The sequence below is a fragment of the Carcharhinus amblyrhynchos genome, chromosome 23, assembly GCF_965287045.1.
Source record: "Carcharhinus amblyrhynchos chromosome 23, sCarAmb.v2.hapA, whole genome shotgun sequence".
Taxonomy (NCBI): Eukaryota; Metazoa; Chordata; class Chondrichthyes; order Carcharhiniformes; family Carcharhinidae; genus Carcharhinus; species Carcharhinus amblyrhynchos.
In genome coordinates this window covers 37,142,677-37,169,167 of record NC_137346.1, presented here as the reverse complement: position 1 = coordinate 37,169,167, position 26,491 = coordinate 37,142,677, and the positions used below count along the sequence as shown (strand labels likewise).

At 40.0% G+C, this 26,491-nt stretch overlaps 1 protein-coding gene across 1 annotated transcript in view; it reads right to left on the bottom strand.

Annotated features, from left to right (window-relative positions):
- Positions 1–26,491, bottom strand: part of tmem132e (transmembrane protein 132E) — a 707,821-nt gene that overhangs the window by 411,772 nt on the left and 269,558 nt on the right. The window lies entirely within an intron of this gene.

The window sequence follows — 26,491 nt, the reverse complement described above, 5'->3', positions numbered from 1 at the left end:
TTTTGAAAGTACTCTGCTAACTGTGACTGTTGACATAGAACCCATTCACCACAATGCTAAGTTGCACAGAACTGCTGCCTCTCTTCAATGCAAAAGCAATAAAGTGCTGGACTAAAATCTTTGAACCAAGTGGAAAAAATTGATTGGAAAAGAGTATTCATTGCCTTTCATAAAATGTGACTTTTATTTCAACAGGTTCAGAAAGCTGGATATCTCATAAGTGAACAGTAGCTTGCTTCACAAATGAAACAAAAACATACTTTGCTATCACAGAGTGATGTTATAAATCTGGATAATATTTCAAATGACGACAAGAAAATATTTCCACAGTTGTCATCAAATGCAAGTGTGACAAATATAAGATGCATCAAATAAGACAAGATTGTATGCATAACTTAACCTGAAGTATGCCTAAGTTTTAACTAACTCATGGTTTTTATTTCTATAACTCACATATGGCTAAGAAAATTCCTCCTGCACTAAACATGGCAAAATGTAGTCTATTTTTGTATTCCATGAGATATAACTCACAAAATAGCATACAACACTTTGCACAATTTGACTTTTTGGAGCCGGGGACATAACAGAAATACAAATGACTAATGTCATGCTTGTTGCAAAGCATAATTTCATGGGTCCAGTAATTACAACGAATAAGTCTTGTATTCTTCATGAAGTAAGTTTCTGCACAAATGGAGTAATAAAGCAAAATTTCATAATCAGAACTTTACACTCCCTCATCAGATGTAGGAAGGAGGGGGACAGGGTTTGGAAAGGAGTTGGGTGGTAGTGATGTTGACGTGTGAAATTGAGGGCGATTTTCACTGGATTCCTGCCTTGGGGGAGACAAAGCCTTAGATGGGAAGTCTACTCTTTCCGTAATTATCCACTTAAGGGCCATGTTCCACCCAGCCTCAATTTTTAGGTTGGCGGGAGATTGAACCTCAGTGGGGGAAGCCTGAAGTAAAACTACGTTACATCTTGGGCAGGAAAGGGAAATCTCCATCAGATTCCCAGTTCTTAAATTGGATGCCCCTTGGTTCAGGTTCAGATGCCTACCTAGCCTTCTTACTCTGGAACCCCCTGAACTTACCTGAAATTCTGGTTCCTGGATTTGGTATCTGTTATCTTCTTGAACGTCATCTTCTGTCTACTGTAGCATAGTAGCTTCAGGGACTGGAGAGCTGCCAGCCAATCACATTCGCCAATAGCTCCCTAAGGCAGGACTTTCTTCTGAGTGAAGGGCGCAAGTCCTGTCTGCAGCTAATTACACTCATTGGAATGTAAACTGGCTGCGAAAGCAGTCGTGATGTGTTCCCTGATGATTCTTCGGATGTCATCCGAAAAATTCAGGCCCAGGTGTTTCTCTTTAAATACACCAAAGAATGTCATATAATAACAATAACTTTCATTCACATTATGTTTTTAATACGGGAGAAGTTGTGAGCCAAACAAATATTGAAGCAAGAGAGATGAAGAAATGTGACTAAAAATTGGTTGAAGGAGTAGGTTTCAAGAAGATTCAAATGTGATGTGATGCATTTTGGTAGATCCGATTCAGGTGGGAGCTATAAAATAAATGGCAGAATCATTAACAGCACAGGCATACAGAGAGATCTGGGAGTACAGGTCCACAGATCCTTAAAAGTGGCAGGTGGAAAAGATGGTGAAGGAAGCATATGGCATACTTGCCTTCACCGGATGGGATATTGAGAATAAAAGTTGGCCAATTATGTTACAGTTATATAAAACGTTGGTTAAGCCACATTTGGAATACTGTGTCCAATTTTGGTCTCCACACTACCTGAAGGATGTGGAGGCTTTGGAGGGAGTACAGAAGAGGATTACCAGGATGTTGCCTGATGTGGAGTGTATTAGCTATGAGGAGAGATTGAATAAATTGTGATTGTTCTGCCTGGAAAGATGGAGGTTGGGGACTGACCTGGCAGAACTTTATAAAATTATGAGGGGCATAGATAAGGTGAACAGTTGGAATATTTTCCCAGGACAGAAATGACAATTACAAGGGGGCACAAGTTCAAGGTAAGAGGGGAAATGTTCAGTAGAGATGTGCGAGGAAGTTTTTTACACAGAGGGTGGTGGGGGTCTGGAAAGCACTGCCAAGTGAGGTGGTTGATACAGACACATTAGTGACATTTAAGACTTATCTGGGTAGACATATGAACAGGTGGGGAATACAGTGATGCAGGCAGTGTCATCAGCGCAGGTTCAGAGGGCCTGTTCCTGTGCTGTATTGTTTTTTGAGATTATTAAAAGAGGAGAGAGATATGGAATGACAGAGCGGTAAATAGAGACAATGACAGAAAGTGTGACCTATTTTCCTCTGAACAGAAAATACATTCTCCAAACTTGAATAAAAGGAGAGGATGTTCAAGAAGCTAGAATCAGAAAAATAGACAGTTTGGGCTGATTACTGGGAGCCTGGGAGAACCAAAGCCATGTAGGATTTTAAACACAGGGGTAAAAATTTTTAATTTGAGGCAATGCAGGACTGTTGGTCCTTCTCCATCAGTGAAGAAAATAGACAAGTAGCACTTTATGAGATGCAAAACAGAAGCAGCAGACTTTAGGTGAGTTGAAGTTTATGGAATGATGAGACATAGCTGTGGGGCAGATAGGGAATTGTCACAATCATAAACAATAAGGAGCACATGAGAATAAATAGCAGACAACCAATATTCACATATTCAGCAAACATTGGAGAAAGACCATAAAAAAAACTGATTTCAAAACCTCCAAAAAGGTGAGTAATGTATAGGATTGATGTATGAGAGTTTGGACAATATTGAGTATAAACAATGGATTTCTCTATACAGCTTTTCGCTTGAAATCTCATCAAGCGTTCCCATGAGAATAGAAAAGGATTCAGAAAGGGATTCATCGAAGGATATTAAAGTAAATGTATACTATATTAAAATGTGCTTAGAAACACATAAGCGTGTGTGACTTTGAACCTTGGAACCAAAGCAAGAGCTGCAGGGCAACTAAAAGCTTAACATTTGATGTGTAGCTGGTTGGATGACATTGATTGGCCTTCACTGCATAATGTCAGTCTCGCACTGTTGTTATATCAGGTGGAGCTGACATTCAATAATTGCAAAGGGTTGTAGACTGACAGCAGCCAGCCAAAATATAGTTTGCACCCTATTTGGTGAAACTCACATAATGGAAAATGCATACAGTAGTGCTGTGCTCCTGATAGTCAGAAAGGAAGAGACCACTGACAGTGTTTACTTGGAATTGATTTATTCACTGAGTAAAATATTTTAGATATGTGACTCTTGATTCTACTCCTGTCAATCAGTGACTCTTTATACTCTTCTGAACATACCAAAAAAGATAAATAAATTAACTAATAATCAGTTTAACAAATTAACAGCTCACTGTGTAAACAAAAAACTCCAAAGGAAATTTAATGAATTAAATTAATGTTCCTGGGACTGATGATGCACTCCATCCCCTGTGGCCCTCAGTGACCACATTTTGCCTCAAGTGTATTGGGGGAACTGTCTCTTCATACTTTTTTGAGTGAAACATTAACTAAAGAACAACCCATAAAGGGGCACTGCAACAAAACAGAAATTTTAAAGAAAACTTAATAAATTTAATTAAAATAATGTTCCCAGGTGATGCACTCCAGGCTCTATGGTATTCACTAGACATAAGTGTTTCTTTATATACCAAATAAATAAATAGAAGCTAATTAACTAATTGAAAGCCCCTTAAAGGGGCACTTTAACAAAAAAAACTTCAAACACAATGTAACAAATTGAATTAAAATGTTATTTCCAAGGCTGAAGATGCACCCATCAGTTGTGGAAAGTGACAAGCGTAACAGTGGAAGTTATTTAAACTATTTAAACTGCTTGAAAACTATTAGCAAAAATGAAGTAATTAACTAATTGAAAGTATAATTGATATATGCTTAATCCAATCAACACCCTCACCTGTATGTAATTAACCTCAATTGATATTAACACTGAGGCAAGGAAAATAGGAGGCACTCTGAAAAAAATTATAGTTTGTCCCATAGGGCAGGCTTTTTCGGATGTGCCTGTCTCAAGACCAGATATTTTCTGCCCCATCGAGGTCAACGGACGCTTAAATAGTCCATCAAGTTGTCTGCAAAACCCACAGCGGGCAGGGCTGAAAATTTTACCCCATAATATTCAGTCAAGGCAATCTTTCACCAGTAAATAGAAATCTATCCAGGCACAGAGAATGAAGAATACTATAGGGCACTGGCTGGTTGCTGATGTCACAACAAAGATTATTTGCAGTATGAATTTGGAATGTCCCAGGTTCTCATTGAAATTCATGAAGTTCCAGAACTGTAATTTGAACTCTCCCAGCACAGTACATTCTGTAGGACTGTCAATTCACCAGGATTGTCCTGGAGTCTGCAGAAATCAAAGATTCAATATCTAAAACATCTGAAGACTTCCATTAATTTGATAGGGATGAGACAAAAGTCTGTTAGACTTGACCGGGTAATTGAAGGAGAATCTTGAGACCAACAAATTAATGGAAGTGTTCAGGGAGGCCTCACCAATGTCTTATACAATTGCAGTAAAGTATCCCGATCCCAAAACTCAAATCCTCCCACTATGAAGGCCATCACACCATTTGCCTTCTTTACTGCTTGATATACCTGCATGCTTACTTTCAGCAACTGATGCATGAGGGATTCAAGGTCTCATTGAGTAGCCACCTTTTTCAATTTATACCCATTCAAGCAATAATCTGTCTTGCTATTATTGCTACCAAAGTGGATAACTTCACATTTACCCACATTATACTGTATCTGCCACGCAGATGCCCACACACTCACCCTGAAGCATCCTCCTCACAGCTCGCCCTCCCACCCAACTTTGTATCACCTGCAAATCTGGAGATAATACATTCAGTTCCCTCTTCCAAATCATTAATGTATAATGTGAACAGTTGGGAATCTAGCACAGATTCCTGTGGAACCCCACTAGTCACTTACTGTCAATCAGAAAAAGACCCATTTATGCCAATTCTTTGTTTCCTATCTGCTAACCAGCTTTCTATCCATCTCAAGACATTAGCTGCAAACCCATGTGCTTAACTTTATATAGTAGTCTGTTACGTGAGACCTTGTCGAAAGCCTTCTGAAAGTCTAAATAAACCATATCTACTGGTTCTTTTTGGTCAACTCTACTAAATACGTCCTCAAAAAATTCCAAAGGATTTGTGAAGAATGATTTTCTTTTGTAAATCCATGCTGACTTTGTCTGATTATACCACTGCCTTCCAAATGCTGAGTCATAAAATCCTTGATAATGGACTCTAGCAGCTTCCCCAGTCCCGATGTTAGGCTCAATGGTCTATAGTTCCCTGTTTTCTCTCTACCTCCCTTTTTGAATAACTGGCTTATATAAGCTACCATCCAATCTGTAGGGTCTATTCCAGAGTCCAAAAAATTTTGGAAAATAACCAATAATGGATCTACAATTTCCAGGGCTACTTCCTTAAGTACTCTGGGGACAGTTTAAAATTCAGCAAAGGAGGACCAAGGGATTGATTAAGAAGGGAAAAATGGAGTAAGTAAACTTGCAGGGAACATAAAAACTGACTGTAAAAGTTTCTATAGATATTTAAAGAGAAAAATATTGAGAAAAACAGATGTATTTATATCTAAATCCTGTATTTAGGGAAGGATGTGCTGGCCTTGGAAAGGATCTAGAGGAGATTCACAAGAATGATCCCTGGAATGAAGACTTGTCGTATGAGGAACAGTTGAGGTCTGTACTCATTGGAGTTTAGAAAGATGAGGGGGGGATCTTATTGAAACTTACAGGAAATTGCAAGGCCTGAATAGAGTGGATGTGGAGAGGATGTTTCCACTAGTAGGAAAAACTAGAACCAGAAGGCACAACCTCAGGCTGAAGGGACAATCCTTTAAAACAGAGATGAGAAGGAATTTCTTCAGCCAGAGAGTGGTGAATCTGTGGAACTCTTTGCCGCAGAAGGCTGTGGAGGCCAGATCATTGAGTGTCTTTAAGACAAAGGTAGATAGGATCTTGATTAATAAGGGGATCAGGGCTTATGGAGAAAAGGCAGGAGAATGGGGATGAAAAAAATATCAGCCATGATTGAATGGCGGAGCAGACTCGATGGGCCAAGTGGCCTAGTTCTGCTCCTACGTCTTATGGTATTAAGATAATCAGGACCTGGAGTTTTATCCACCTTCGATCCCATCAACTTCCCCAAACCATTTCTCTTCTAATGCTGATTTCCTTCAGCTCCTCACTTAAACATGTTTCTTTTATCACTTCTGGTACATTATTCATGTCCTCTTTTGTGAAGACTGAAGCAAAGTACAAATTTAATTCCTTAGCCATTTCTTTATTCTCCATTATGAATTCTCCCGTTTCTGACTGAAGGGGCCTACATTCATTTTTCTCAATCGTTTTCTCTTTACATATCTATAGAAACTTTTACAGTCAGTTTTTATTTTCCCTGCTAGTTTACTTACATACTCCATTTTCCCTTCTTAATCAATCCCTTGGTCCTCCTTTGCTGAATTTTAAACTGCTTCCAATCCTCAGGCCTATGCTTTATCTTGCCAATTTGCACGCTTTGTCCTTGAATCTGATACTATCTCTAATTTTCCTTGTAAGCCATGTTTTGACCACAACTACCTTACCACTCTTGCACCAAACAAGAATAAACAACTTCTGGAATTCACCTATTCGTTCTTTAAATGCCTGCCATTGCCTCTCCATGGCCTTTCCTTTCAGTAATGTTTCCCAGTCCATCATGGCCAATTCATGCCTCTACCATCAGTTACCTTTATTCAGATTTATCAATAACTAATCATTCTCGTGCAGATTCTGGCCAATGGCTTCAGCACCCTGAGCATGACACCTGGCAACAAATTGCGAGCATACTTCTGGGATCACATTTCTGGTGAGATATTAGTCCCAGTAAGAAGTCTCACCACACCAGGTTGAAGTCCAACAGGTTTATCTGGTAGCAAAAGCCACTAGCTTTTGGAGCGCTGCCCCTTCATCAGGTGAGGGGGAGTTCTATTCACAAACAGGGTATATAAAGACACAAACTCAATTTACAAAATAATGACTGGAATGCGAGTCTTTACAGGTAATCCAGTTTTAAAGATACAGACAATGTGAGTGGAGAGAGCGTTAAGCACAGGTTAAAGAGATGTGTATTGTCTCCAGACAGGACAGTTAGTGAGATTTTGCAAGCCAGGCAAGTTGTGGGGGTTACAGATAGTGTGACATGAACTCAAGATCCCGGTTGAGGCCATCCTCATGTGTGCGGAACTTGGCTATCAGTCTCTGCTCAGTGTCTCTGTGTTGCCATGTGTCCTGAAGGCTGCCTTGGAGAATGCTTACCCGAAGATCAGAGGCTGTATGGCCATGACTGCTGAAGTGTTCCCTAACAGGAAGACAACACTCTTGCCTGGTGATTGTTGAGCTGTGTTCACTCATCTGTTGTCGTAGCATCTGCATGGTCTCCCCAGTGTAACATGCCTCAGGATATCTTTTCCTGCAGCGAATCAGGTTGACAACGTTGGCCGAGTTGCAAAAGCATGTACCGTGTACCTGATGGATGGTGTTCTTACATGAGATGATGGCATCCGTGTTGATGAAGACGATGTTTGAAAATGAACATCTCGCCAAGGCCATCCCCACACCCCCACTTCTTGCCTTCAAACAACCGCACAACCTCAAACAGACCATTGACGGCAGCAAACTACCCAGCCTTCAGGAGAACAGTAACCACGACACCACACAACTCCATCACAACAGTCTCTGCAAGATGTGCCAGATCATCGACATGGATGCCATCATGTCCCTGTTGGGGAACACTTCAGCAGTCGTGGGCATTCGGCCTCTGATCTTCGGGTAAGCATTTTCCAAGGCAGCCTTCACGACACATGACAACGCAGAGTCGCTGAGCAGAGACTGATAGCCAAGTTCCACACACATGAGGACAGCCTCAACCAGGAACTTGGGTTCACGTCACACTATCTGTAACCCCCACAACTTGCCTGGGCTTGTAAAATCTCACTAACTGTCCTGTTTGGAGACAATGCACATCTTTTTAACCTGTGCTTAACGCTTGCTCCACTTGTATTGTCTTTTGATTACTGGCAAAGACTCGCATTTCAATCATTATTTTGTAAATTGTGATTGTGTCTTTATATGCCCTGTTTGTGAATAGAACTCCCCACTCACCTGACGAAGGGGCAGCACTCCGAAAGCTAGTGGGTTTTGCTACCAAATAAACCTGTTGGGCTTTAACCTGGTGTTGTGAGACTTTTTACTGTGTTTACCCCAGTCTAATGCTGGCACCGCCACATTGAGATGTTAGTCCCCTTGGTGGGAGAGTTCTTTACTCCCTAGTCCTGCTTGTCCCCAGTTTAAGAAGGCTGATCACCACCATTTCTTACGAGTAATTAGGGAATAAATGTAAAGTTTATTTATTAGTGTCACAAGTAGGTTTACATTAACACTGCAATGAAGTTATTGTGCAAATCCCCTAGTCACCACACTCTGGCGCCTGTTTGGATACACTGAGGGTGAATTTAGCATGGCCAATGCATCTAACCAGCCTTCAGACTGTGGAGGAAACGGGAAGACTGGAGGGAACCTAGGCAGACGAGGGGAGAATGTGCAGACTCTGCACAGACAGTGATCCAAGCCAGGAATCGAACCCAGGTGCTTGAGGCAGCAGCGCTAACACTATGCCACCGTGCCGCCCTGAGAATAATTCAAGAGTTATTGAATACAATGGGAATTCAATGCTCAATTTACTGAATTATTTGAACTATCTTCAATAACAATGACTAAAAATAAATGACTAGACCCGTTTAACAGCAATCAACAAACGGTCTAAAATAAGTTTTGCTTCAAAATGGATAATTAAAAGCACACTTAAAAAACTTAAGATTATTTGTATATCTTATGTGGAAAGTGATGGAGAAATCATTAAATTCTGTTTGGATCCAATAGATTAATTGTTTCTTCAATTCTACTCACTTGATGGGCTGGAGCCAGTATGAATTTCAAGCCCCTCTCAATAAATATTCAGTGTATAGTTAAATAAACCATGAAAATATCAAAACCTGAATTAGATTGCTGCAAGCAATTATCAGAGAATAACTTGAAGTCAAACATTGGAGAATAGGAAGTTATAATAAGTTTCATGAAATTGACAAGCCACTGACAGTTCTTCCAGTTTTTTCTGCCTGAGTTGAAAATACTGACAAAGTAAGCTATATTCTATGACAGTTTAATAGCAGGCAAATCCATAAGAAAGCATGCATACATTTGTGGAAAATGGATGAAAAAGCAGCTTGTAAAAACAAGAATTTATTTTATGACAGCAGGGAGGTAAAATACTTGCAGAGTGCAAGATCAACTAAGTTCACTGTGTTCAGTATCAGCTACACACATTAAGCACACAAGATCTTATTTTTAATACTTAATACACTTAATATACAGAAATAAAGACTTCAGCAAAACAAATTAAATACTTCTTTAGAATTCAAAAATGTTAATTCACATGCAGAATTATTTTCTACACAGGATACAAAATGTTAAATTCTTTAGTTGCATTTCTGATTCTTTATCAACTCCTCCCCACTCCACCCCCACAATTTGCCATGTGTCCACATCTGCATCGAGACATTTGCATCTTTCCACTTCAATATTATGCAACATGCACTAATAGAATTTTGGTAAATTTTAATGGGACATATTTAGGACTACCTCTGCAATGGTTCAAACAAAGAAACAATTGCTTAACTGATGTAAATACTTTCTCAAGAACAATTCTGCTGTCTGGAATGAGTCTTGTTGAATTAACGAATTCTCGATTCAGAAAATAGTGTTCAGTAAATGTAAAATAAAACTTCAATCAAGAATCAGAATGTTTATGCCTACGGTGAACAAGGCACCAAATTCAAGAGATGTATTCTGTCAATTAGTACATGTTCACAATGTGTGGATCAGTTTCAAAAAATATAAATGAGATGGATAGAGGCTCTAATGTGCCTTATGCAAAAGTCCAAATAACACTGACAAGCAGTGATTGAACTATAACTAAATTTACAGATTCTACCATCATAAGAAAAGACACATCCATTCTCCTCTCCTTCCAGGTTATCAGCCTTCATATTTACTGTGTCAGCCTCTGCCATTTCCACCACCTCCAACATAATGCTGTCACCATACACATTTTTCCCAACCACTTTACTTACAGTATTCTGAAAGCATAGTTAGCTTCACAATACCCTGATCTGCCTTTTCATCACCTTACCATGCAAGACAGGAATTCGAACACTTGTTCTCTCATCTCATTGTCCAAAGCCCAAACACTCCTTCCAGGTGAAACAGCGATTTGCTTATACTTATTTTAATTTTGACACTGGTTTACAGAACAACTCCCACTTCACCCCCCTCCCCCCACTCCTCCCATTCAGTCTTCAAGCATAATCCTGAGCTCCCAGTCACTTGCAATTTTAAGTCCCCACGCGAGTTGCAGTCTGACCTTGATCACACTGCTCCAAAGCTCAATGTAAGCTTGGTATGTGTGATCCAATTTACCAATAACCCAAACTCTCACACACACACACACACACACACACACACACACATCAAGTCAGAAACCAATGAGGAATTCTTAGGATGGCTGAGTTGGAGAATTTGCCTTATAGTTGGTGTTGAGATGAAGTAGGTGCACAGAGACTGGGTTGGTTCTGAAGGTGATGGTAGCAAATCCTCCAGCAGAGATAGGCTTCAAAAAGCAGGCTGTCTTTCTATCTGGAGGTCTGTTTTTTGATGGTTCACCAGTTAGATATTAGACAAAAGCTGGCAAGGCTAAAAGTGTAAGGGGTGATTCTCCCATTCCAACCTGCTAATTTTTTGGCGGGGTTGGGAGATGCGCGCATGTGCCAATTCATGGGACTTGTGCATATGTTCCCTCTGCATGTGCGCCTCACACTGCCAGATATCTGGTACGGTCACCAGGTAATGTGATTTAAATATCTTTCTTGGGCCTGGGACTGAATTATTGGGCCCGATAGTATCTCCAGCCCCACCAATATAAATTCATAAATTCACTCCAACAGAGTTTGGAGCAGCTCCCCACTTTCAGGGAACTAGTGGGAGTCCCTGCTATAGTGAAAAGAGGGCCATCAGGGGCCTTCCATGGAATTGGGCTGTGGAGGGTTGAATATGGAGAACCTGGCAGTTCCAGTCTGTGCCCCCGGCACTGCCCAAGGGGCAAAGTTGCCATACCTAGGGGACATCTTGGCATTGCCCACTGGGCATCAGGCAGTGCCTAGCAGGTGGGGCCTTAGGACGGGGCATTGGGATGTGGCCTAGGGGCAGAGTCTGGGGGGCCATCAGTGGAGGTGAAAGTCCTAAACTACTCTGCATTGGGATCCAGTCAGGGCTGGAGGGAGGCCAGTGATCGGGATGGGTTGGGGGGGTCTGCCAAGGTCGTTGCAGGGGGGGCTCTGCCTCACATGGTGGTCAGCTTCCTAAGCGGAGATGTCTGCCTTCCATGTGTGTGCAGAGTTCTGAAACTGTTAAGAATCCGAGCTTTTAATAATATTCACATTGTGACCTCTGCAGTGCACAGGAGATTTGAGACTGAAGTTGCACTAAAAAAAATTATCATTATTTACACTATTTTTCCTGCAAATTCAGTATTTAATTTTTTTTAGGAGAATCGCCCCCGTAATGTTAAAGCTGCCCAAAAGACCAGTGGTTTGGGTCATATGAAATGTTGCATTCATGGTTAATTGCAGCTTAATGGTCAGTTTTTATGCTTGTAGCCAGAATTCCATTGTTCCTCCTTAAGAGGTATACAAAGTAGTTATTGGCAGTTATTCCAGTAGAACGAATTTTGATCTCCCTTTTTCATGATCATTCCATTAAGAGGTGCCGGTTCACCTGCACTTCCTACGCTTTTGGAGATTACAAAGGGTCTGTACAATGAGGTGTAAGGTGCACAGGATGAATGAAGAATTATTTTGTTGTTGTAATTCCTGATTGAAGCTCCCAGAACAAAAGATCAATCTTGTGGTCATGTGACTTGGAGCAGCCATCCTTTTTAAAATCCATTTAAAAAAAAGAATAAAAATCACGTTTTGAACGTACAATGTTGAATTTCTTTTCTTGTCATAGGAACCCAACAAGGTGAAATTCTGGAAGATTTCTTCTTGAGGCTTGGGCGTAGTGTCAAGCACAGTTCTACTGCTTTGCAAAATATTAAGAACAATCTATAATTGACCCTCTCAGGTTTTTCACATTTACATTTTTGTGCAATGGTGAATAGCACATCTCATTTAATGTTATAAATACAAGTTAGTGATTTATAATTTCATGCATCTGGATATCAGGACTGTTTTTCCAACCAAATTCTCTTTATTATGAAAGCAAAACACATATATACACAAACACATCAAGCTTCTCACTAAAGTTCCAGTGCAAAATCAGCAGGAATGTAACTATTTTCTTAGAATATATTAATGTGGTTCAATCTGAGAAAAGAGTCAAGTGTTGTAGCTTATTTTATTCTGGAATTTTACTAAGAGGCAAATGGTAATGGTGAGGGCTGAGTTTTGTCTATGTCTGTGAATATTTTGTTTGTAAACTAAGAGACAAAGAAGACTGAGTAGTAGGCTAATGACAGTATCAATTTTTATCTTGATGCAGATCCCCAAGGATCCACATACACATATTGGAGGTTAGAATGAAGACCTGAGACACCTTATACTGGTTGAAGGAGTCACAGTAGCTACCAGGAAAACAAGCACACACTTGGAGGAAGCTCTTATTATGGTCATAGACCAGTTAGATATTGAGGGAATGGAAACCATTCCTTTTGCTGGAACTTAGTGGCTGATCGCTGGGTATCTTGATGAAGGTATGGGTGCAATCATGGATCCCCTGGGATCAAGACTCAACGTCCACTGTCCCAGAGGGGTCATGACTGTGTTAAATGAATCTGCTGTCTGTGTTCGTCAAATAAGGTATTAGTAACCAGCAAGATGCAGTGCCCCACAGTTATTCTGAGATGCCATTAAGGTTCATAATGATCCTTGGAAGGAACCAGACTTTGACTGGTGCCATCAAGGTATTGCAACCAATGCTGCAAGATGCAAGGTCTTCAGTGATGAGGGTGCAGATGTCAATGACCATCCGCTTCAAGAGTTTCAGTCTCATGCAGCACTGGACCTCATTCATCTCGAGGTAGATCTGTTTTCAGTAGTGATCCTATGTTGAGCATACAGCCTATTTGCCTTCCTGCTTTATTTCCTCTCCCAAGCCCTCCTAATGCTCAGGATTCTTCCTTCCCTGCAAAAAGTGTTGTATCTCGTCACAACTGAGTTTAAAATATAAAGGTTATGCCCTAGAGTTGCCAGCTGGAGCATTTCTTTTGGTCAGGTGGTCATCCAATTATTTTTGACTTTCCCCCTGCTCTTCTGTCCCTTTAGATGCCAGGGAAATGCCAAACCCATTCAATGCCTGGGTGCTGAATGTCCACTCTCACGATTTGAAAAGTAGCAAAAGCACCCCTTTATCATATGTCCAATTCCCCTTTGCTCACTGACTCTGTTAGGGGACAGGGGGTCATTCCCTGGGGCAGCTCTGCCTCTGATTGACTCAGTAAGAAGTCTCATAACACCAGGTTCAAGTCCAACGGGTTTATTTGGTAGCACAAGCTTTCGGAGTGTTACTCTTTCTTCAGGTGAATGAGGAGTTGTGTTCACAAACAGGGCCTTTATAGACACAAACTTAATTTACAAGATAATGGTTCGAATGAGAATCTTTACAGGTAATCAAGACTTAAAGATACAGACAATGTGAGTGGAGGTAGGGTTACACACAGGTTAAAGAGGTATGTATTGTCTTCAGTCAATGTGTAACCTTCTTTCCTCAGTTTTTGAAAGCTGTCAGTTTCAGAACAACTGTCTGATCTTTTAAATAGCCCACCTTCAATTGTACCTCTTCAATGAGCTCTAAACAAGTCTTTTAATGGACTTAATTGAATTAAGTGGATGAAGAATGAAATATCTATCCTATCCTCCAACCTCACGGCTCATTATTACCAATGCCAGAATCGGCACCATGAAATTAACATGTTATCTGGTCTCCATTTTGATGGAATCCCAATTATTTAGCCCAAACAGAAAGATGCATACGTGAAGATCAAGGTAGCCGAATAGTTTAAAAGTTACAGTCAGTTCCCTACATAAGTTAGAATTCTGAGGATGGTCAAAGTCCATGGCAAAGCAGCCAAGGGTGTCAAGACTAATCATTCCAGAATCTGGTAATCAGGTTATATTACTTGTTATTGCTTGTTATTTAATAAAATCTTGACATTGTTGAACCAATAGATATTAAAGCTTGTTGTTGAATGAATCATATGGAAATTATTGTCGAAGGACTCTCAGACAAATCCTCTTTTAGACCATCTCAATTGACTTAACATACCCTGCTAATTATGATGGCCAGAGTGAAAGATAACTTGAGTCACCTGTTGCATCAGGTAACAGTTAGGATAAAATCTCACAAAGATCATTCTTTTTCAAACCAACCAGCACAATTAAAGATGAGGGGGGTTGGATATGATAGTAATGAAGGAATTTTGGAGAACAAGAGAACAAAGAACAAAGCAATTGTAACTTCATCACAGGAATGCTAAAAGAAATGGACAAAACAATTTAAAAAATGGACAATCGTGGGATAATATTAAATTTAGACAAGTAATTTTGAAAAGATAGAATGGTAGCATATATAAAATTGTTTGTTTTCTGAAAAATTATAAACATTTTAACATTATACAAGTACGATCAGGTATGGATGAAATCCTAATAGTTCTGGGGTTGGCCAAAAGGTTACCTAACAATGGAAATAGGTGCCTTTTAACACCTTATAATCACAGCATTTATGCACATCTCAGCCATGGTAAACTCAATGATGATCAGATGTAGGCTACTACCTTCGAATCTAGGGTTTTCGTTTTAATTTATTTTGTGACATGGGCATCACTGGCAAAGCCGGTACTTGTTGCCTATCCCCAATTGCTCTTTGTTCTTGAAATGAATGGCTTGCTCAGTTAAGTGTCAAGTGTCAGCTACTGTTGCTGTGGATTGGGAGTCACATACAGGCCAGCCATGTAAGAATGGAAGATTTCCTTCCTTAAGGGACATTAGAAAATTAATGTTAGTTTCGTGGTTGCCATTACTGAGGCTAGCTTTCAATTCCAGGTTTTATTAATTGAACTTAAATTCCACTACCTGATATAGAACATAGAATATAGAAAAACTACAGCACAAACAGACCCTTTGGCCCACAAGTTGTGCCAATCATATCTCAACCTATTAGGCTTACCTATAACCCTCAATCTTATTAAGTCCCATGTACTCATCCATAAGTCTCTGAATTTGCCTCCACCACTACCGATGGCAGCCAATTCCATGCACCCACCACTCTCTGAGTGAAAAACTTACCCCTGCATCTCCTCTGTACATACTCACCAGCACCCTAAACCTGTGTTCTCTTGTGGCAGCCATTTCAGCCCTGGGAAAAAGCCTCTGAGAATCCACCCGATCAATACCTCTCAACATCTTACACACCTCTATCAGGTCACCTCTCATCCTTCGTCTCTCCAAGGAAAAAAGACCGAGCTCTCTCAACCTATCCTCATAAGGCATGCCACCCAATCCAGGCAACATCCTTGTAAATCTGCTCTGCACCCTTTCAATGGCTTCCACATCCTTCCTGTAATGAGGCGACCAAAACTGAGCAATGGGGTCTGACCAGGGTCAGCTGCAGCATTATCTCCCGACTCCTAAACTCAATCCCTCATTTGATGAAGGCCAGTACACCATACGCCTTCTTAACCACATCTGCTACCTGCAAAGCCAATTTGAGAGTCCTATGAACCTGGACCCCAAGATCCTTCTGATCTTTCACACTGCTAAGAGTCTTACCCTTAATATTATATTCCTTCATCCCATTTGACCTGCTAAAATGTACCACAACACATTTATCCAGGTTGAAGTCCATCTGCCACTTCTCCACCCAGTCTTGCATCCTATCTATGTCATGCTGCAACTTCTGACATCCCTCCAAACTATCCACAACACCTCCAACCTTTGTGTCATCGGCAAACTTACCAACCCATTCCTCCACTTCCTCATCCAGGTCATTTATAAAAATGACAAACAACAAGGATCCCAGAACATATCCCTGGGGCACTCCACTGGTGACTGACCTCCATGCAGAAAAAGACCCATCTACAACCACTCTCTGCCTTCTGTGGGCAAGTCAGTTCTGGATCCACAAAGCAACGTCCCCTTGGATCCCATGCCCCCTCACTTTCTCAATAAGCCTTGCAAGGGGGACCTTATCGAACACCTTGCTTGAAGTCCATATAAACCACATCTACTGGTCTTCCTTCGTCCATGTGTTTAGTCACATTTTCAAAAAACTCAACCAGGCTCATAAGGCGCGATCTGCCTTTGACAAAGCCGTGCTGACTACTTTCGATCATACTACACTTCTCCAAATGTTCATAAATCCTGTCTCTCAGGATCTTTTCCATCAACTTACCAACCACTGAGGTTAGACTCACCGGTCGATAATTTCCTGGGCTATCTCTATTCCCTTTCTTGAATATGGGAACCACATCCGCAATCCTCCAATCCTCCGTAACCTCTCCCATCTTCATCAATGACGCAAAGATCATCGCCACAGGCTCTGCAATCTCTTCCTTCGCCTCCCACATTAACTTGGGGTACATCCCATCCAGTCCCGATGACTTATCTATCTTGATGCTATTCAAAAGCTCCAACACATCCTCTTTCTTAATGTCCACATACTCTAGCTTTTCAGTCCGCCGCAAGCCTGCACTACAACCACCAAGATCCTTTTCCAACGTGAATACCGAAGTAAAGTATTCACTGAGCGCCTCTGCTATTTCTACTGGTTCTATACAAACTTTCCCACTGTCACATTTTATAGCTCCTTTTCTTATATGGTGGCATTTGAACTCATTCCCTCAGAGTATTTCCTTGAACCTCTGGATTTCTAGTAGAACTGGATTATTGCTATACCACCATCTTCTTTATTGAAACCAACTGTCACATCAAGGTAACCCTAGATGAGACCTGGGACTCTTCTGGCAATCCAGATGAGTCACTGGTGCTGTTATTTCATCATTTTGCAAACCTGGATCATATTTTCTCTCATTGGGGGTGGGGGGGGTGTCAATTTTCTCAGGACATCTCTTGCTCACCTGTCATAACTCTGTTGAAAATCCCCTGGTGATTAAACTGAGTTTCTGGTGAACCACTGGCAAGGCTAGAGGGCTGCCACAGGAGAAGCTTATAAAAAGAAAGATTCATTGAGCTATTTTAGTGCAGAGTTTCAAGGACTCCAGACCCAAAAATAATAAGTCTCGATTCCATAATTTACAACCCTATTTTCAGCATCCCAAATTTTCTCTTGCACGGGATAAAGGTGAGTGAGGGTAGCGAACCCACATCCTGCACTCTGCTTAGACAGCTCAACTGCAGTGGTAGGCATTCTTAGGCCTTGCAATTTTCATGGAGTCAGACCAGCTTCTCCATTAGTTATGGATCCTGAGCCATAAGGAGTTATGATTAATAGTCTGGGTTTGAGAAACCTTTGAAAGGTAACTTCAAAGTTTGTTACCCATGACTCCCTTAACCATCATCCTCCTCACAATATAAATAACCACACTCAAAAATCTTTAAAGAAGAATCTGGGCTCTCAGCCAAGCATGTATAATGATATGAAAACATGTTCACTTTTATTGGTTGACATCTTTACCATGTTATAAGTTATTTTTTGTTTGGTAGCTTTTGTCAATATCTCAATGTTCATTTGCCCAAGGTTAATGGACGCTGAAATATTTTGTTATTGACCCATTTATCTGGTTGTAGCAAGACCAGTGTTTTTAAAAATTATGAATTGATTTTTTCTAAGCAGTTTCACGTGTCATTGCTATTATAGGGTTCATTAGTTTTATGTATCCTGGATGAATGGACATAGAAGGGCCATGAATTGGCATGGAAGGTATGAGGGGTCTTTAGGTGAGTAGGTGCATGATTTGACACTGAGTTAGCATGGAAGCTTTAAGGGACCATAGCATAAGATGCATAATTTGGCAATGTGATGGCATCGGGCATGAAGGTGGCATGGGGAGTGGGTGGAGGTTATAGGATGTGAGTGGTGAGGGCTACAACTGCAAGTTCCAAAGAGCCAAGGTGGGTCATTCAAACAGTCCACTTTGTTACTCCCACTTCAACACTCAGCATCTCTGTGGCTGCTTCTGAACAGCTTCCTAGGCAGTGAACCGCACTCTATCTTGTTCCTGCCTCCCTCTAGTGAAAACAGCCGAAAAGAGAACTTTATAACAAGGCAGGTCTGCTGAATCCAAAAATTTCCTGACTCAACTTATGATAATGAAAATCTAGCCCATTATTTTTAAAGTAAAAGGCTTCAGTTCTCCTAAGTCTCAAAAGTATAAAACTTATCTTAAATTCCTTCCAATGCACTAATGTCACATTTGCTGTATATTCCTTTCATTGTATACACACTCCATGTTTTCTGTTCCAGCAGTACATATTATAAGCTATCTAGCAGTCCTCATTCACTCTGTATAGGTGGGCTCTTTGAATGCTACCCACCTCTCTCATTCTCAACACCAGGCTGCAAAAGTTTTACATATCAGTTTTGGTTTAAACAGCAGAGACCCCTTAACAGATACATGAGTTAATTCCTGAATTTTTGCCACTTGTCATCACCTTCAGTTCTAAAACAGCAATCAGTCTACTTAGCTTCCTTACCATTCCCTCATTGATCGTTATGTTTGGTTGCACGGATGAATGCTACCAAAATTTCAAATGAAAACTGGATGTTTATTATACATTATTAACAATGCATAAGTAGTTTTTGTCAACTGATTTAAATTTCTTCTCAAAAAGCCAGTGAATTTCTGAAGCATGATCTGTAATTTCTAAATCTAAACTGCTTACAATGTCTCTAATTTTTTTAGAGCAGATCCTTTAGAATGCCCTTGACAACATGGTTCTCACCACTGATGTTAACCATGTTATTTTTGGGAACATTTCATATTTTCTGACACTGTTTCTGTATTTTCATCACTTTTTATATGTTTAAAGCTGAGTCTCTTATTTCTTCTTTCATTTCATTCAGGATTCCACACTGCATACTCACTAGCTGGACCCAGTCCCTTGGATGCAATTAATTACCAGCATTTTTATATACGGGTGTCTGAGATAAAATAAATTCATTCAGGTTTTATCTTCAGTTTCACATTGTGAGTAATTGTTTTAATAACAGGATTACTTCCTAATCATTCATCTTATTTAGAATTTACTTGATATTTCACTTTGTATCTACTAGGGACATGACTAAAATAGATTTAAATCTTTTTTGATACTATCTATAATCTGATCTATCATCACCTTACTTCTTTTACCTTCATATATCAGGTATAATTTGAGGTAAGCATGAAAGTGTGATGGTCATAATGCATTTAATAGAGATATATAAATATTAATTTGGGGATGTTAGCGGAGTTTAGGATAACTTGGGACTAAAGCACTAATAGATAACAATAAACTAATTTAGAGTGAATTTAGTATAAAGTGCAAAGTACCTGGAGTTAAAGCAGTATTATTGCACAGAAACACATATAACCGCTATTAGAGAATTTAACATGTATTTTTGAATATTCTGTATTGAAGCATACACCTTGGCTAATGACATTCTAAGGCATGGTGGGATACAGCTGAGTGAGAAGAACCACATTCCTACAGTTACTGAGTGAAGCAAAAATAACTCTTTTATCAGTATGGACTTTAGAAAGTACAAGCTCCCCTGACAGTAGAACAATTAGAATAATTCAATTTTCTCGTTAAGGGATTGCTAAGCTGATAGTGGGAAAATAACTTTTGAACTCTACGGATCTATGTATTAGAATTGCTAAGGAGACAGTGAGATGAACTTACGTATTCTCATGCTGCCAGAGAGTAAAATGTCATTAGCCAAGGTAAACGATTCATACTAAAATGATTGCGTCATATCTGGCTAGGATGAGCAAAAGAGGTGGGCAAATTATTTTTGAAAATTATAATTGTATTATTGATAATAATGCAATTTAGAATGATTTGGACTGCCCTAAAGCATTTCTCCCACACTTGTGGACTAGGCCTGGGCAACAATAAAATACGTCTTCAATCAGAATTACTTAATAAAGATAAATCTCTCACGCGAAAGCCAGCATAATACATAGGTGTCTGAAAAATCCCTACAGGGGAATGTTTAAAATTCCAGCTTTATGCTACAGGCAGTCAGTATGTCTGGGAAACATTTAGCTCAAATGTGAGAGAGCAGAATAATTATTCATTTTAGTCGTGTAGTGTTTATTTAGGATAGGGCTAATGGATTGTTGTTCATAGATCAAAACTTTTTCCTGGGGTTTTTGATTCGTTTGATTGACAGGGCCATGCTATAATATGGTTAAAGGGAGAAATCAGGTCTGCCAGAGACAAAAAAAAGCTTCTCAGTTCTGGTTGTGGTTTGTTTGAAGACAGAGTTCTACAAGCTGCTCGGAAACTGATTTTCTGTCTCTGAAAGCTTCAAGAGTATCTATGCTCATGATAGCAAATATATTTATGGGTACTAACTGTATTTAAAGTACTATCGTGAGTCTGGAAGAGGAATGCTACATATTTGGAACTGAAACAGTGATTATTTAAAACTACAAGTTGTTTCCTTTCATTTTTAAATATTGTTCAACTATTAATAGTTAAGCTGCTTCACTTGTTAGTTATAGTTAAATGTTTTTATTAAATTAAATTTCATTTATTTTCCTACAAAAGATCCTTAATTTATTAGCAGAATTACTCCTGCAGCGAAGTATCCTGTCCTCTCGTTTATGCCAAAATAGAAAAATTGTTGCGGTCTAGTCTGGCTCCATAATATACCTAGGGGTTCTGGTCTTGTTTGACTTGGAATTATTGAATTTAAAGATAGTGAAAATGGAACTGGTGCTTTTCTTCAGGTGTTGCATTCAATTAGTTTAAATAGGAGTATCTTGTGAAAATGGCTCTTTCAATAGCCAAACGTTTCCTGGGTGTGGAACAGAGGTCAGAATTGTTTACATAAGGTGATTTAAAGAAAGTTTTTGGAGTTGGCTAACAAACTGCAGTTGACTGCATCTGAAGGGGTGAGGAAGACTTAGAATTTCAGTGATAGCATTGGAATTCGTTCAAATTCAATGATATATAAAACAGCCAGAACGAGGAACAGAATTGAAACAGCTGCCACATGCTAAAGAAACAAAACAGTTTGAATTAGAAGTAAAGGAAGGGGAGAGAGACAGGCAACGGCAGAGGAAAACAAAAGTGAGAGAGAGGCAATGATGACAGAAAAAGAAACAGCATTTGAACTTAAGGAACTGAAAAGAAAACTTCAACTTAAAATGCTGGAAGTGCAAAGGGTTAAAATGTGAGAAATGGCAGTGATTTTGAAATAGTTCATGGATCAATGTTTGGTGTTTGACCTCAATTTCAATCTGAGGGATTGAAACTGGGGAAAAACAAAATCTGTAGGTAGTTAAGGCAAATGAGGTCTCGTTGGAGAAAGTAAGGACAGTTTGCCTCTGGTTAAAAAGGAAACGTATTACAGTGAAAGTGAGATAAGAAACCTTAAATGTTTTCATTGTAATAAAGTTGGACACACAAAGTTGCAGTGTTGATGGATTAAGAAATATACTGGGAAGACAGACATGGTAAAACAGGATAGGCCAGTGAAGTTTGTTAAATTGGCAAAGGAAACTGTGGTAGAAGCTGAAGAAATGCAAAAAAAAATGTACAGCCTGGTCAGAGATTGGTTGAGAAGCAGGTGTCAGATCTTTTTTAATATTTTATCTGTGTGGATAAGGTTTACTCACATGCACAAGGTGGAGTAGGTAAAGAAGTTACAATCCCTTCAATCTTTAAGGATAAGAGATGTAGTTTGGAAGGAGTATTGCCAGGAAAGGTGGTAATATTGGAATTAGTGTTGAAGGGTGATAGGAGTACAGTGTTCTGTTTATGTATGATAAACTTAGAGAGTCTGGTAAAAAGTGAAGAAGTGGTGGTAGGAGTAATAGAGAAATTACCTTTTTCAGGGGTACAGTTTATTCTGGGTAACAATATAGCTGGATCTCAAATGGAAGTGATACATACTGTGGTTATAAGGCAGTGGAAATTCAAAAAACTGAGATGTGCAGGAAGCATGTCCTGGGATTTTCCTGACTGTGTAGTAACAAGATCACAAAGCCATAGGCTGAGACTATGTTAACGGTATTTTGTTAGGGAATGAAAGCAGAAGGATGATATGTTAATTGTTACAACATAGAGCAAAGAAACAAAAATGAAGTTTATTTATTAGTCACAAGTAGGCTTACATTAACACTGCAATGAAGTTACTATGAAAATCCACTAGTTGCCACATTCCAGTGTACCTAATCAGCACTTCTTTCAGACTGTGGGAGGAAACCAGAGCACCTGGAGGAAACCTATGCAGACATGGGGAGAACATGCAGACTCCGCACAGACAGTAACCCAAGCTGGGAATCGAACCCAGGTCACTGGTGCTGTGAGGCAGCAGTGCTAACCACTGTGCCACTCAAATCCAGATGATTCTGAATTTGACATTCCTCAAATTAGGTTGGGCAATGAGGATGTAATCAAAACTTTGGACCAATTACTGAGTTTCATTCCTGAGGAAAATCAAAATGACCTAAAAGAGATATTGCAATCACATGTGGGAACAAACTGAGAAGTACCAAGGTAATTGTCCATGAGGAAATGCTGTTCCAATTAAGCAACGTCAGTATAGACTTAATCCACTAGAGTTGGCACAAATTCAAAAGCAGATTGAAAGCATGCTTAAGAATGATATCATTGAAGTGAGTAGAGTTCATTTATCATGATGGTACCAAAACCAGATAGTACACAATAATTATGCGTGGAATATAGAAAAGTCAATGCATTTTAGAAATCAATTTGTATCCTATTCCTCGATTGGAAGACTGTATTGAGAAGGTGGGACAAGCAAATTTCATTACCAAACTTGGTTTACTTGAAGGATACTGATAAGTGGCTTTATCAGAAAGAGTAAAGGAAGTTTTAGCTTTTGTGATGCCAAATTGTTTGTATCAATATTTAAAGGCATGCTGTTTGGAATGAAGAATGTGCCAGCAACATTCCAAAGACTAGCCAACAAGATAATTTCTGAACTAAATAATTTTTTAGTGTACATAGATGATCTGGTGGTTTTTAGTCAGAAATGGAAGCAACATTTGAAGAAATTGTTTGTTTGACTACAGGAGGTTGGTTTGGTGGTAAACTTGGCTAAGGGTGAATTCACAAAAGCCTAAGTCACATTCTTAGGCCATACAATTGGAAATGGAGTTCCCAATACAGTCAACGAGAAGAGGGTGATGAGATTCCTAGGCATGAATGTTTTCTACAGGAAATTTGTGTCAAATGTTAGCAGTGTGGTTGCTCCAATGACTGAACTGCTGAAAAGCACAGGAAATTTCAATGGACATCTGAAAACTGTGTTAACCATTGTCCTAGTTCTGGCGACGCTGAATTATGTAAAGCATTTCAAATTGATCATTAATGCAAGTGATGTGGGCATTGGTACTGTACTGTTACAAGAAGACAACACAAAGATAGAAAGACCATTGGTTATTTTTTCAGAGAAACTAAACATTCATCAAAATAAATATTTGATCACAAGAAGAAGACATTGAATTCAGTACTGGTATTACAACATTTTTATATATATGTTGTCAGAAATTCATCAAAAACAATTATTTACACTGACCATAATCCATTTAAGTCTCTGGAAAAATTTAAAAATGAAAATGCAACTCTGTTTAGATGGAGCTTATCATTACAGCCATTAAATTTGAAGATTATACACAAGGCAGGAAGAGAGAATGTGATTACAGATGCTTCATCATGATTTTGATGTAAAAGGATCGAAGAACATAGAACATAGAACATAGAACATTACAGCGCAGAACAGGCCCTTCGGCCCACGATGTTGCGCCGACCAGTTACAAAAACAATGACCCACTAGCCTATACCAATCCCTTTTCGTCCATAAACCTATCCAGAGATCTCTTAAACGCCCCCAAACTAGACGCATTTACAACTGCAGCAGGCAGGGCATTCCAATCCCTCACCACCTGCTGGGTAAAGAACCTACCCCTGACATCCGTCCTGTAGCTACCCCCTCTTAATTTAAAGCCATGCCCCCTCGTGCTAGCTTTCTCCATCCGAGGAAAAAGGCTATCACTATCCACCCTATCTAAACCTCTAATCATCTTATATGTTTCAATAAGATCCCCTCTCAGCCGCCTTCTTTCCAACGAAAACAGCCCTAAATCCCTCAGTCTCTCCTCATAGGACCTCCCCACCATACCAGGCAACATCCTAGTAAACCTCCTCTGCACCCTCTCCAACGCCTCCACATCCTTCTTGTAATGCGGGGACCAGAACTGCACACAGTACTCCAAATGCGGCCGCACTAGAGTAGTGTACAGTTGCAACATTACACTGCGACTCCTAAATTCAATCCCCCTACCAATAAACGCCAAGACACCGTACGCCTTCTTAACAACCTTATCTACTTGATTCCCAACTTTCAGGGATCTATGTACACACACACCTAGATCCCTCTGTTCATCCACACTATTCAAAGTCCTCCCGTTAGCCCTATACTCGACACATCTGTTGCTCCTACCAAAGTGAATTACCTCACACTTCTCCGCATTAAATTCCATCCGCCACCTCTCGGCCCAGCTCTGCAACCTATCTAAGTCTCCCTGCAGACTATGACACCCTTCCTCACAATCTACCACACCTCCAACTTTGGTGTCATCAGCAAATTTACTAATCCACCCAACTATACCCTCATCCAGATCATTAATAAAAATTACAAACAACAGTGGCCCCAAAACAGATCCCTGAGGCACACCACTCGTAACTGTACTCCATGATGAATATTTACCATCCACCACCACCCTCTGTCTCCTATCTGATAGCCAATTCCTGATCCAACTTCCTAGATTACCCACAATCCCATACATCTGCATTTTCTGCAGAAGCCTACCACGGTGAACCTTATCGAACGCCTTACTAAAATCCATGTATACCACGTCAACTGCCTTGCCCCCATCCACCTCTTTGGTCACCTTCTCAAAAAACTCAATAAGGTTAGTAAGGCACGACCTACCCGCTACAAAACCATGCTGACTATTTCTAATCAATTCATTACACTCCAAATAACTATAAATCCTATCCCTAATAATTTTTTCTAAAACCTTGCCCACAACAGAAGTAAGACTCACCGGTCTATAATTCCCGGCAAAGTCTCTGTTCCCCTTCTTAAACAATGGGACAACATTCGCTATCCTCCAATCCTCCGGGACTACACCAGAGACCAATGACGACCTGAAGATCTGAGCCAGAGGCTCTGCAATCACCTCTCTAGCCTCCCAGAGAATCCTAGGGTAGATCCCATCCGGACCAGGGGACTTATCTATTTTCAGCCCCTCAAGAATTTCCAGCACATCCCCTTTATCAACATTCAACATTGGAGAAGGGAGACTGAACTGGACTATATTACTGTTCAGATTATCATGCTTAGATGTAATAAGATATCTTATAGAGTACAATTAGTGTGAAAACTACACGATTCAGAAAATTGAAACTACCTTTTCATGTTGTTGGTTCTTTTTTTAAGGGGTGGGTGTAATAGTAGCAGTGCAGTTAATATAGATGTATTTTCTTTATGTTTAGGGGAACATTTAAAAATTCAGCTTTATGTTAACAAGCAGTTGTGTGCATGGAAAACATTTAGCTCAGATGCTGGGAGAGAGGATAATTACTCATTTTAGCCATGTCGTGTTTCCTTAGAGTACAGCTAATAAATTTTGTTCATAGGTCAGAATTTTCCCTGGGGTTTTTGACTAGGTTGATTGACAGAGTCATGTGACAAAGTGGTTAATGGGAGGAGTGAGGTCTGTAGGCGAAAAAATAGCTTTTCAGTTCTAATTGGGCTTTGTTCGAAGACACAATTCTACAAGCTGCTCTGAAACTTATTTACTTTCATAGGTCATAGATCACAGAATCCTACAATGCAGAAGGAGCTGTCCTTGTGCCGACAACAATCCCACCCAGGCCCGATCCCCATAACCCTATACGATTTCCTAGCGAGTCCCCCTGACACTAAGGGACAATTTAGCATGGCCAATCCACCTAACCCACACATCTTTGGACTGTGGAAGGAAACCGGAGCACCCGGAGGAAACCCACATGGGGAGAATGTGCAAACTC